We start from the raw sequence: 12,742 nt of genomic DNA on the forward strand, positions 1-12,742 counted from the left end.
AGATTTTGCATTCTGGGGTCTTGAATGTTTTTCCTGTTGAATGAACTTCCACGGATGTATCTTGTTTTATAAGTACTTTGTATATTTTCAAATCAAGGACATTAAAGGAAACATCCTGTGAAAGATTGCAGATGTATTGCTAGGTTTTCAGGAAATTTCTAGGGTATTTTGTATCAACAACTTGATGGTGGATGGTTCACATCCCCTTGAAGGAAGGCCATAGATATTGGAGAATGGGCATGACAGCATAATTTATATATTTCAAGAAATATCCTATTCTTTTGGGATTAGTGAAAGATCTTGTTTAGAAAGTCCTGTTTCCATCAGAATGTATAACTTTGCTTATCAGAAAAAGACAGATTTTCTTTTATAGCTAGATTAGTAATTTGATAAACATTTTTTGGGAGTAATACTGTAGCATTTTGATCATGATAATAATATCTTTTTGCAGTGCTGAAGCTTTACTGTTGCAAGTTTTGAGTGCTTTGCTTCCGTAGACAAAATTGATTCATAGAAACATGAAATGCTCATATATCATGAAAGTTAAAATGTTATTTTTGAGGTGAAACCTACCCTCTGTATCATTAGCTTTATATAAACTGCAGCAACTTTGCGCAGACAAAGCTAATGATAGAGGATAGGTACCTGAAAAATTTATTTTATCATAAAAATCATTATTATCTATATCTTAACCATGAATGAAATACTGCATTTTTATTCATTAGTGATTGACAAAGCAACATTGAGTAGGGGTATATAATTTTAAATTTATGTGAAACCTAAAGAAAGTTTTTCAGAAGAAAATTTGCCTCGACTTCTGTTTCTGTTTGTCTAGTGTGAGCTTTTCACATTTTCAACTTACTCTGAACAACTGGAACAGTTTCAACCAAACTTTGCACATAGTGTCAGTGAATAAAAGAGATTCAGGATGTTTTCAAAAGGGACCTAAGACTCCTTCCAATGGGAAATAATTAAGAACCAGTGAAAGATGAGTGTGGTTATATAAACATCTTTCCCAGAGTTATTTGGCTTGATTAACTAAAACTAGTATGTAATGTTCCAAATGCAATATAGATCCATGTTTGTTCAAACCACAGCTTTTGGTACTAGGCTGGTGTCAAAAAAAGGAGTTGAAATGTGGAAAATCTAAAAATCAAGAGAACAAGAGGGCCATATTTTGACGAAACTTATATACAATTGTTCTCATGAAAATTAAAGTTCATTCAGATCATATCATCAGGGGTCCATGATGGGGCCACAATTAAGCTTTACATGTTTAAGTTTTGTGTATGAATAGATAGGAAAAGTCCAATTATATGTTTGTTAGTGCAGCAGAATGGTTTAGTGTTGTGTAGTGTGCGCTTTACGAACGTATTGACAAATTTTTAGATAAGCATTTTGTCCCTTTGTAAGGTCATAAATGTTAAGGAAATGAGTATTACAGTCTACTCATTGGAGCTTTCTTGCAGCTGTTGTGTAATGGGGTTTTAACTTGTATGCTGTCATAAACTCTTGTTACCTCGTATAAGACTGTTATGGCCAAGCACATTTCCAACTGATGGAAAATGGTAACAAATTTTTGTTTATAAACACTTCTAGACAAATTTAAATTTGATTGAAGAAACATTCCTTATTGATAAAAATGTTTAGAAGTGTAAAGAAACATTCCAAACTGAGAGGATTTATGGGAAGATAAAGATAATTTTTTAGTTTTCAAAAGTATGCTCTTAAGATGAATTTATATCTGATAGGAAATCTAACTTTTCTTTCACTGATTACCTGTACTTATCAGGAAGGCACAACATTAAACTTGTTTATTATAGTTATATAGGTAATTCGAAAATAATAATCATGTAATTTTTTTACATGCATACTAATATTCTTATACAAAAACGTTAAACTTCGTCTGGTGCGAAGTACAAATGATTATGTGCCTTAGAGTTGATTCATATACAGTAAATACAATTAACCCTTAAACGTCGACTGGACGATCATACGCGCCGCTAAAATTGTCTGTTATGCCGAGTGGACGCATCCGTCACGCCGACTAAAAAAATTTCAACTTTTCGGTCAAACTTTGACTCGACCGAAATGGTCGAAAAACGCAATTGTAAGCTAAAACTCTTACATTCTCTAGTAATATTCAATCATTTACCTTCATTTTGCAACAAATTGGAAGTCTCTAGCACAATATTTCGATTTATGGTGAATTTTTTGAAAAACTTTTCCTTACGCCCGCGTGGTAACTCGGCCGAAAATTTCAGAAATTCTTTCGTCATTTTATAGTAAGTTTTGCACTGTTTTATATTAGCCGTTACATAAAGTTTTATATATGAAAATGTGTGCAATTTCATGTAAAATACAGCAACATACAACCCATGGTTGTATCTTTTATCAGTTTGGAAATATTTTCATATAAACCACGATAACTGCCAAAATTTCAACCTTCGGTCAACTTTGACTCGACCGAAATGGTCAATATACGCAATTGTAAGCTAAAACTCTTACATTCTAGTAATATTCAATCATTTACCTTCATTTTGCAACAAATTGGAAGTCTCTAGCACAGTATTTCGATTTATGGTGAATTTTTGAAAAAAACTTTTTCCTTACGTCCGCGCCAGAAATTTTTTCGTCACGTTGTCATAATGTTTGCACCGTTTTATTTTAGTCGTTACATAAAGTTTTATATATGGAAATGTGTGCAATTTCATGTAGAATACAACAGAAAATAACTCATGGTTGTAGCTTTATCAGTTTTGAAATATTTTCATATAAATCACGATAATCTGCTGTATTTCAACCTTCGGTCAACTTAACTCGACCAAATGGTAAAAAGCTTAATTAAAAGCTAAAACTCTTACATTCGAGTAATAATCAATCATGTACCTTCATTTTGCAACAAACTGGAAGTCTCTAGCACAATATTTCGATTTATGGTGAATTTCTGAAAAAAAAAACTTTTCCTTACGCCCTGCGCCGCCGTAACTCTGCCGAACATCTCGAAATTCTTTTTCGCCATGTTGTCGTAATGTTTGCTTCGTTTTACATTAGTCGTTACATAACTTTTATATATGAAAATGTGCGCAATTTCATGTAGAATACAACAGAAAATAGCTCATGGTTGTAGCTTTATCAGTTTTGAAATATTTTCACATAAATCACGATAACTGCCAAAATTTCAACCTTCGGTCAAATTTAACTCGACCAAAATGGTTGAAAAAACGCAATTGTAAGCTAAAACTCTACATTCTAGTAATATTCAATCATTTACCTTCATTTTGCAATAAATTGGAAGTCTCTAGCACAATATTTCGATTTATGGTGAATTTTTGAAAAAACATTTTCCTTACGTCCGCTAGCGTAACTCGCCAAACATCACAGAAATTCTTTTCGTCACTTTGTCATAATGTTTGGTAACGTTTTATATTAGTCGTTACATAAAGTTTTATATATGAAAATGTGCGCAATTTCATGTACAATGCAACAGAAAATAACTCATGGTTGTAGCTTTTATCAGTTTTGAAATATTTTCATATAAATCACGATAAATAGAAAAAATTCTACTTTCGGTCAACTTTAACTCGACTGAAATGGTCGAAAACTGCAATTGTAAGCTAAAACACTTACAGTCGAGTAATATTCAATCAATTAGCTTCATTTTTCAACAAACGGAAGTCTCTAGCAGAATATTTCGATTTATGGTGAATTTTGACAAAATTTTTTTACATCCAAGCGTTAAGTAATTCATGCATCATTTTGTGATAATATTTTCTGTGTTGCTTTGATCGTTTTACAATTTGTTAAATACCAAAATCATTGCAATTTAGTGTACAATACAAAGAAAAAAATAACCCGTTAGCTTTAACGTTTTGCTCACAGCGATTTGTATAAAATTATATATGAAAATTTTTTTTGCACTGTCATATATTTCAATATTTATATATGATAATGATATTTTTTTCATTTCTGATGGTTGCATACTAAACTTCAGGCAATGACAAAAAAAATGAGCCAAAAATGAACTTTTAATCTTAGAAACTAAGCGTGCTGTGATTTTTTGAAAAAAACTTTTTTTCCACTTCGGTGCTAACTCCTGAACACTGCCGGCATACGGGAGACGTTTTTGTAAATAGAGGCTAGGCGTTTAAGGGTTAACATGTATCATGAAAGTTTAAAATATTATGGTTTATATCAACCTTAATAAAATTAAGTTGACAGGTCAACTTTGAAATCATGTTTCATTTTAGGTCACTTGAGTTGAAATATCAAACTAGTTCATCAGATGAAAATTTGGCTGATGTGAGTGTCTTGTCTGTTTGGCATAAACTTATGTTTTCAGAACCTTCAGAACAAATGGATCAATTTCAGTCAAATTTTGCACAAAGCATCACTGGGTAATGGGGATTGAAGTTTTTCTAAAAGAGGGCCATAACCTCATCTAAGGGGAGATGATTAAGAAATAGTCAAAATTGGGTGTGGTTGGTTAATTTTCTCTAGGGCTTGTGGGCTGAAACCAAAAAACTGATCTGAAGTCTTCTTCATGCAGTATAGATTCAAGTTGTTCAAATTATGGTGGCTTGTGCTAGGAGGGGTCACAAAACAGTCATAAGTTTTGCAAAGAAATATAAAACAATCTTGAAAGATTTTCCTCTTAAGAACAACTGGGCTACAGGTTGTAAAAGTGATATACAACTATCCCCATGTGATGTAGTTTCAAGTTTGCCCATACCATGGCTTCAGTGGTTATGTAATATGTGGAAGACATCTAATCATATGCTTGCAAATGCAATAAAGTGACTCAAGTGAACATTGAGCCTTTATAATTTTTTATGTAGAGAGATAATCCAGCAGTGTAAAAGAGTGCTGTATAAAGCTGTAAATATCACACTCTTTGTGTTTCATCTTTTCATGTGTGCGAGATATTTGAAATGGATTTTTTTAAAGAGAAAGAATGAGGTAGGCTGATGGTTTTCCAAGAGCTGAATGGGGTTATATGTTGTATTTACAATTTCAGCTAGGCAAAAATTTTTAGAGAAGCATCTCTTTTAAGGTGATCGTTTGGTTATTCTGTTCTTGAGAATGAATTAGAGTATAATTTCTTGCTTGGCTCTTGAAATTTAGTTGTCAGTGATGTTCTATATTGTTAGCTTTAATGGGGTATCATTGTTATTAGTTTACACAGTTATTAATATAATAATTAGATTTTAACAGGATCCGCAAGTCTTATTTCCAGACTGATAAGTTCATATATTTGAGTGATATAACTTTGATTTTTGCAAAGGCATGAAAAACATAGAGGGGTTGGAGGAGAACAGAGTCAGTAAGACACTATTTTAAAACGAGGATTCCGAATGTGTAATATTTAGGATTGGGGAATTCAGTGTGTAATTGCTGTCATATGTGAAATAGGAGTTGGTTTCGTAGAACTGTTTTGGAACCTGAGATATAAACTAAATTCTTTTTAATGAATGCTTGACCGCACAGTGGTTAGAAAGATTGATAGGTCATCATCTGGAGTTACTTAATCTTGGTAGGAAAAATTTCAAAAATGTACATTAACTGAATAGTTAATGACTATGAGATATTAGTAGTACAGTATGGGTAATATTCTTTTTTTTGGTATCCCAGTATTACTGTCATTGTTGAGGGTACAGGTTGAGAGTATTTGGGTAAAGTTGAACAGTAAATAAAATTGATTTGAGCGCTGTTTATACCCAATAGATCCAAGAGATTCCAAAGGCTTCTATATACTGTAACTGTAAATAAATGAATGAAAGATTGAGGGCCTAGTATACTTTCTTCATGTATTTGGTAGAATAATTCTGAAATAGACATTAATACAGGGATGTTTATTTTGAGGTACTGTTAAGGAAAGTTGTTTCAGAACTGTTCATCATAAAAGGGACAGTACAGTGCATTCAAAGGGCTGTATAGTTAAAGGTCAGGTCATTAATTATAAATGAGAAAGATATGTAGCATTTTGTTTTAATTAATGAGAAAGCTAATACATGTGTGAATGTTAGTGATAGGGGTAAGACAGTAAAATTTTGATCCAGTAATAATAGTATAAGTGCTGATCTAGTTCATTACCTGTAAGGCATCAAGCTTGCTGCTTTGAATAATAATATTTATATATGTGGTCTTGTCATGAAGTGTTCAAAGATTTGAAAATGTAGGTGCATAGAATGATGTAGTCATCATCTAAAAGAACTAGGAGTTGTCAGGGACATGAGCATGAAAGTTTCTTACTGAGGGGAAATACAGTACAGGGATAAGGATGGATATCTTTCCAGAGAAACTGTGAATGCCATGAAGGGTTAGTGTTAATTTTTATCTGGTAGATTCATTAGAGCTAGGAAATAAAGCAGATTAGAGATTACTATAAGGATCAAGGTTGACAGGGGGACTATGTTAATTTGGATTTCAATTACTGATAAAATGTAATAATTTTAAACTTCATCTTTGATGAGGTCAGCTTATGGGTTATGTTTGGGTCACCTCTGAAATTCCAGTTTGACTGTAGGTAAGGTATTTATACCCCAATTTATCTCATTTAGGCTGAAATTTTTGTATCATTTTGTGGGTAGGTGTAGTGTTTTACTATTTTTATCTGGTCTAGTCATTTTGGTGCAAGCTGCAATGGATCACATTGCCATTTGTAATTTTTTTTTTGTAGGATGCTGCTCATTACTATATTTATAAAAAAAGTACTGTTTCTAAATTATATGTTTATTTCTTGAAATTGTAATTTATAATTAAAGGAAGGTTTTGACCAATGTTTCATTTACCCTGACTTTTACATTTTGTTAGAGTTAGTAATAGTCTTTCCGAGCCACAACAAATGAACAGAATCTTTCCAAGACACTATGAATAATTTTGTGGCCTATATCTGAGCAATAATTTTATGGATATTCAAACTCTTTAATGCACAAAATTACTGAAAGTGCCTAAATTTCATCATTAATTCATTGTAGATATATGGCTTTCCAGAAATGTAAAAATTCTATAGCTTTTTAGTTTTATAAAAAAGAAAACTATTGTGCTGGCTTTGTCTGTCCATCTGCACTTTTTTCTGTCCGCCCTCAGATCTTAAAAACTATGGAGGCTAGAGGGCTGCAAATTGGTATATTGATCATCCACCCTCCAATCATCAAATATACCAAATTGCAGCCCTCTAGCCTCAATAGTTTTTAGTTTACAGTATTTAAGGTTAAAATTAGCCATAATCATGCTTCTGGCAATGATACAGGACAGACCACCACCAGCATATACAGCATTATACCAAGGCCACCGAAATATAGATCTATTTTCGGTGGCCTTGATTATACTCTGTAGTGGCTGTATAGAAAACTAATTTCTTCGGCGCATTTTTTACTTATTTAATCTTGCTCTAGACTGGGCTGAATATGGAAAATTGAAAGTAATAGTTCCTAACCTGCCTCCTATACTTGTTTGTTTACAGGATATGATGTCAGATGGTAATACCCTGTGTTCCAAGGAGAATGTGGGGTATAGAACAACTTGTAATCCACTTTTGGAGTCTCTGTAATGCTTAGTGTTATCCCTTGGATACCATTTGAGTTTTACTACATTACCAGAGCAGCAGCTGTACAGAATGAAACTTCTCAGGGGTATATTATATGCTCCCTATAACTGTTCTAATGATAACAACATATCAGGACTAGTTGATTTAAGTGAATCTCAATCTTTTTTACTACTTGGAGGTAAGAACAGTAGGTACCATTTATGCATAATAATTTGATGCTAGCATAGTGCAGTCTTAAAATCTTGGATGTGGGTGGAGTTGCTGTTGTATATATGGATATTTTACATCCAAAGAAAGTAGATAAACTATGGTAAGTAGTTCATTTAGTATTAAAAGAATCTGATTACATGTACTCAAGATATATGTGGCAGTATTGTCTTTTAGAATATTTAATGTATCGAAGCATTTAAGGGATTCCAAATGAGCAACCCATCTTAACTTATGGCCAAAGATTAATTCTAAAAAGTAGGGCTCTTGTGCACACTTTTGTAACAAGTAAAATGCAGCTGTCACTTTACATTCCAACATTAGTTTTATTTTAAATTTCTCTCAAAATAATTTTCCATGCCATCTGAAGACAATTTTGCAATTTACTTTAATTTGTCTTACTGTATTCCCACAACAGCATAAAGCCACCACATGCTACAAAACTTATTATTGTTGCCTGCTATCCATGCTGCCTGCATTCTTTCCTTTTCTGTTGGTGACTTCCAAGTGGAATTCCCTTGATTTCGGAAGCATTTGGTGTTTGTAATTCTATTAATCCTTTTAAGTTTTGAGAATTTTGCAAGTGCTTCACACTTTTCAGAACAAGAGTTATGAGTGGATAAGCTTGCCAAGCAAGTGGCACCAAAACTACTTCCAGTGAGATATTCTGTCTTATGTCAAGATCTCATACTTTACTAAGTATAGTATTAGAAAATAAGTTGAAGATACTTAACAGGTTAGTAGGTTTGAATGAAATCCAGGAGGCCAAAAGTGATGTCTTCTTTCTGGGGGTATACCAGTATCCTCAGGTGATGGAAAAGTCTTGCCTGCGGTTTCTTGATGGTGCTCATTAGCTTTATGCAATGATTGCAAAGTTCCCCAGTTTTGGGAAAGGCTGTCAGTTGCACTGAAAAAAGTACAAGAGTCAGTTGGGATACTGATAGGAGGAGACCTAAATGGCCAAAGGAATGGATGAAATGGTTTTCAATAATTTTATGTGAGTATAAATCTAGAAATGGTGGAGAAGCAATATTGGAATTTTATCATAGCCAAGGATTAAAGTTGCTGAACCCATGTAGGGAATGGGGGTTAGTGCCATCAGTGCATCTCACGAGGTGCACTGTAGGCATTACTTGAGGTTATTAGCAGCATCTCTTTGGCCCTCAGCTAGAATCCCTCTCATTCCTTTTACTGTACCTCCATTCATATTCTCTTTCTTCCCTCATGCTTTCCACCCTCTCCTAATAGTAGTATCATAGTGCAATGCAAGGTTTGGTTTTAATCCGGGTTATACCTTTAAAATCTTTTTACTTTCAGTTTCCCGTTCAATGCTGATTGACCTCATAGGTCCTAGCACTTGGCCTTTGGCCACAATTTTATATTCTAGAGTTGCTAAGAACAGTGTTAAGAAAGCCCAGGGAGAAGTTGGTAAATGTACAAGTGGAGAAGCAGATACCCAGGTTGACTTGAGTGGCAAAAACTATGGATGGCATCAAAGAAAAAGGCTTTGTTATACTGGGTGAAGGTAGGTTAGCACAACATGGACTGCTGCAGCTAATTTAGTAACAGAGAGGTATAGAAAGAAGATGAAAAGAGCCTGGCAGAATAAGTATAAAAAAATGGAAACTGAAAAATGATAAATTTTTAAAGTAATTTGTATTCTTAGAAAGGAGGTACTAAGAAAGTGTCAGGAAATATAGCACCAAAAAGTGGTCAGTGGAAACTTCAAAGAAGGCTTTTAAAAGGCAGCAGCAGAAATAAGCAAGTTGACTTATGAAATAAAGATGTACATGGGTAATTGAAGGGAAAAGGATTGTTCATGCTCTGACAGGCAAGCAAGAGGATATAGATTTAAACGGAACCGAGGAGGGAGGCTAAAAGGCAGTTGGTAGTTGCAAGGAGGAAGAGAGGAATGGAATAAAAATCTCCAGCACAACAATAAAAAAAGAAAATATTCAGGACGAGAAAGTGAAGAAAGATGGAAAAAATGTAATTAAAACTGAAAATAAGGCTACTGGAATAGTAGATGTAGCACTATATTTCAAAAACCACCTGAATGAGGAAATGAATTGGAGGATGTTGACATGACTGAGTGAACATAACAGCTAGGGTGGTTGAAAAGGCACACAATGATTTTCAGTGTGCAAAATAAAGCTTGAGGTGTTAGGAAAGAAAACAAAGAAAGATTACAGTCAGGAAAATGGCCATGTGGTTGTGAGAAAGGTGTGCTGGTAAACTAAACCATATACCAATTGTAACAGATGGTGGCACAAGTGCTCAGGATTACAGGATTATATAAAGAGCAAGAGATTCTCAATTCCCGAGATGTATTGAAGGGCAAAAGGGAGAAGAGAGAGGATTTGTGAAATGTGTTGTGATACATGGACAGTTCATAGAAGAGGTATAACATTTCTATTACCTTTGTGACAAATTGGACTGTGAAGCAAGAGTTTAGAGAGTAGTAAGAAAGAGCAACGGCAGCATGGATGAAACTAGAAGCTAGATAGACTACCAGTAAAAAGCAAATACATATTCCACCAGCAGAGAGAACAAAGACATTTGAGGTGGTATGTAATACCTGTACTCTCTTCGCATTAGAAGTTTGGTCACTGGCAAGGAAAATGGATGGGATTTTGGAAATCAGTAAATATAGGATGTTAAGATTCATGGCAGGAGTATAATGGGGAGAGAATATTACAAAATAAATTTTAAAATAATTTGTATTTCTCCTAACATACGAACCTGAGGTCTTTACATATGGGATTTACTTTCAGGAATCATGAAAAATGGGGATAGTACTATATAGGAAGACCAAGACATGGGAGTTCAGGCAGAAAGTGCAACAGACAGAAGACGATGGATTGAACACATTTCTTGTAACCTCACTAAGGGAAAAGCTGAGGTAAGAATGTTTATGATGATGGCAATTATTAGTTCCCTTTACTTGTATTGCATTTGTTAATGGAATAATTGTCTTGGGATTTGAGAGAAGAATTTTTTCTGAGGCTTAAGGTGGGGATGAGTTACTAATAAGAATGGTATTTTAAAATCTACTGCAGAAACTGGCCTTCTACAATAGATTCATGTTTTAATATACAGATAGCTTGTATGCTGCATTTTACATCAGTGAATCATACATTTGGTTAGTTTTAACCTATCTGTTATAATCTTTTATCCACTGTTCAACTTCAATGATCCAGGCAGTCTCAACATAGGACAACCCCAAATTACTTACTATGGTTTCTTTCTACATAGATTCCAACTTCTTAAACTTTACATTGGTCTTATTTTCAGTTTTTATTTAAGTCCTTCAGGTAAGCCTTATCAGTCTTGAAATTGAAGTTGGGGTCTTGTTAAACTGCTCTAAAAATAAACTTCATTAATAAATTGATACTGGTAAATGCTTAAAATCTCAATGCACCATGACATGATTTTGCCATGGTGGTTATCTATGTACTCTAAAATGTATAAATTTTATTTAAAGTAACAGAGTTAAAGAAAATAAAATTGCATTTTGGTGATTTATACAGGCATTAGCAACATTTTTGGGGCATTTTTATATTTTACTGATGCATAATGTACTTGTATCTTTATTATCACTCTTAATAATCAGTATTTTTTTAAGATACTCATACACATGGTAGGCAAGTTATTGTGCAAGATTTAATTTTACACATGAGCAGCTAACTAACATGTAGGAATGGTAATGATTTTGTAGATTAACCTGATGATGATTTATTATGGTTTGTAAAAGCTTTTGGGTGATAATCAAGTGAAGAGTGTCATGATGTTTGATGTTCTTTTGTGTTTATTCCTACAGATGTTGACCAGAGACCAATTCTCAGGAGTACTTCTTTCCTTGTGGATGAAAGAACTCGATTAGAAAATTCACTTGGTGTCAGATAAGGATCACAGTTGAACTTGAAGTAAGTGTTTGTGATGTTGCCTTATTTCACTGATAGTCTTGTGTTTCCTAGGATATGCATAGATGAGATTTTGGTTATATTAGACCACCTTCTTGATTTCATTAGACATCATCTCCCAGTATGGGATTACGTCCAAGAGTTTACCACGCATGATGCAATATTGGCATAATTAAAAGTTCTCCACTACTTACTAAAGCTGCATTGCTTCCTGCCTTTTTAATCTTTTATCTTTTCCCCTTATCTCTTTGTGCCTCACTGTCCAGCTTGGTTATATCTTTACTGAGGTCCAGTCTAATTCAAGAATAAAATATTTGGGGCAACCATACAAGACTAGAAATGTGAGTGATTTCCATGCCTGCATATTCTTTTCATAAGCCTGTTAAAATATTTAGAAACTTGTGATGGGCAAATGAGGGGGGGGACTCCCTCCCTCTCACTTGCCATAACCCTGCACTTTTTTTTGGGTGATGGTATGTTTTTTGTGCACTTTGCTAAACTTGGAAATAAAACTATTTCCTCTCTGTATATATTTGTTTTTGCAAGGCAAAATACCAAATTTAAAGCCATTTGTATTTTTCCTAGGATACAATTCTGTGCTTTCATAGATGGAGTAACCAGTGCAGAGCACGCTGCAGCTGTCTGCTGACTCGGTTAAAAACAAATGCCTAACGACCAAAAATGTAAACAGTGAAGTTGTGATGCACACGAGTGGAACCAGTTATGCTGTTCTGTAGGTGTAGGTCTTGATGCCTTGCAAGGAGTGTGTTGGCTGGTCTTTACAGTGGAAGAGGTTCAGCAAGCAGTGGAAGATGGCCAAAAAAAATTAAAAACTTTTGCCAATGTCTTTGTGAGGCCCAAGGTGTACCCTACCTTTGATGCTTTCAGCTCATTCTTCCCAGACTCCCCTCCCTCTTTCCCTGCCCACATGCTGAGCTCTCCCCAGGTGAGACAGTGGCAAGTACTCATGGTTCACCAAAGCTTACCTCTGCTTTCTCAGCAGTTTTGCGAGATAAGTTTCACATTGTGGCAATTCCTTAGTATTCTGAACTACTCAACTTTT

At 34.2% G+C, this 12,742-nt stretch overlaps 1 long non-coding RNA gene across 1 annotated transcript; it reads left to right on the forward strand.

The window, feature by feature from the left end:
- The first annotated feature begins 7,470 nt into the window (after positions 1 to 7,470).
- On the forward strand, positions 7,471 to 12,129 carry LOC136833550 (uncharacterized). The gene is made up of 3 exons (XR_010851502.1): positions 7,471 to 10,658; positions 11,577 to 11,682; positions 11,946 to 12,129. It is a non-coding gene; the product is annotated as an uncharacterized lncRNA (long non-coding RNA).
- The last annotated feature ends 613 nt before the right edge of the window (positions 12,130 to 12,742 follow it).

The sequence above is a fragment of the Macrobrachium rosenbergii genome, chromosome 51, assembly GCF_040412425.1.
Source record: "Macrobrachium rosenbergii isolate ZJJX-2024 chromosome 51, ASM4041242v1, whole genome shotgun sequence".
Taxonomy (NCBI): domain Eukaryota; kingdom Metazoa; phylum Arthropoda; class Malacostraca; order Decapoda; family Palaemonidae; genus Macrobrachium; species Macrobrachium rosenbergii.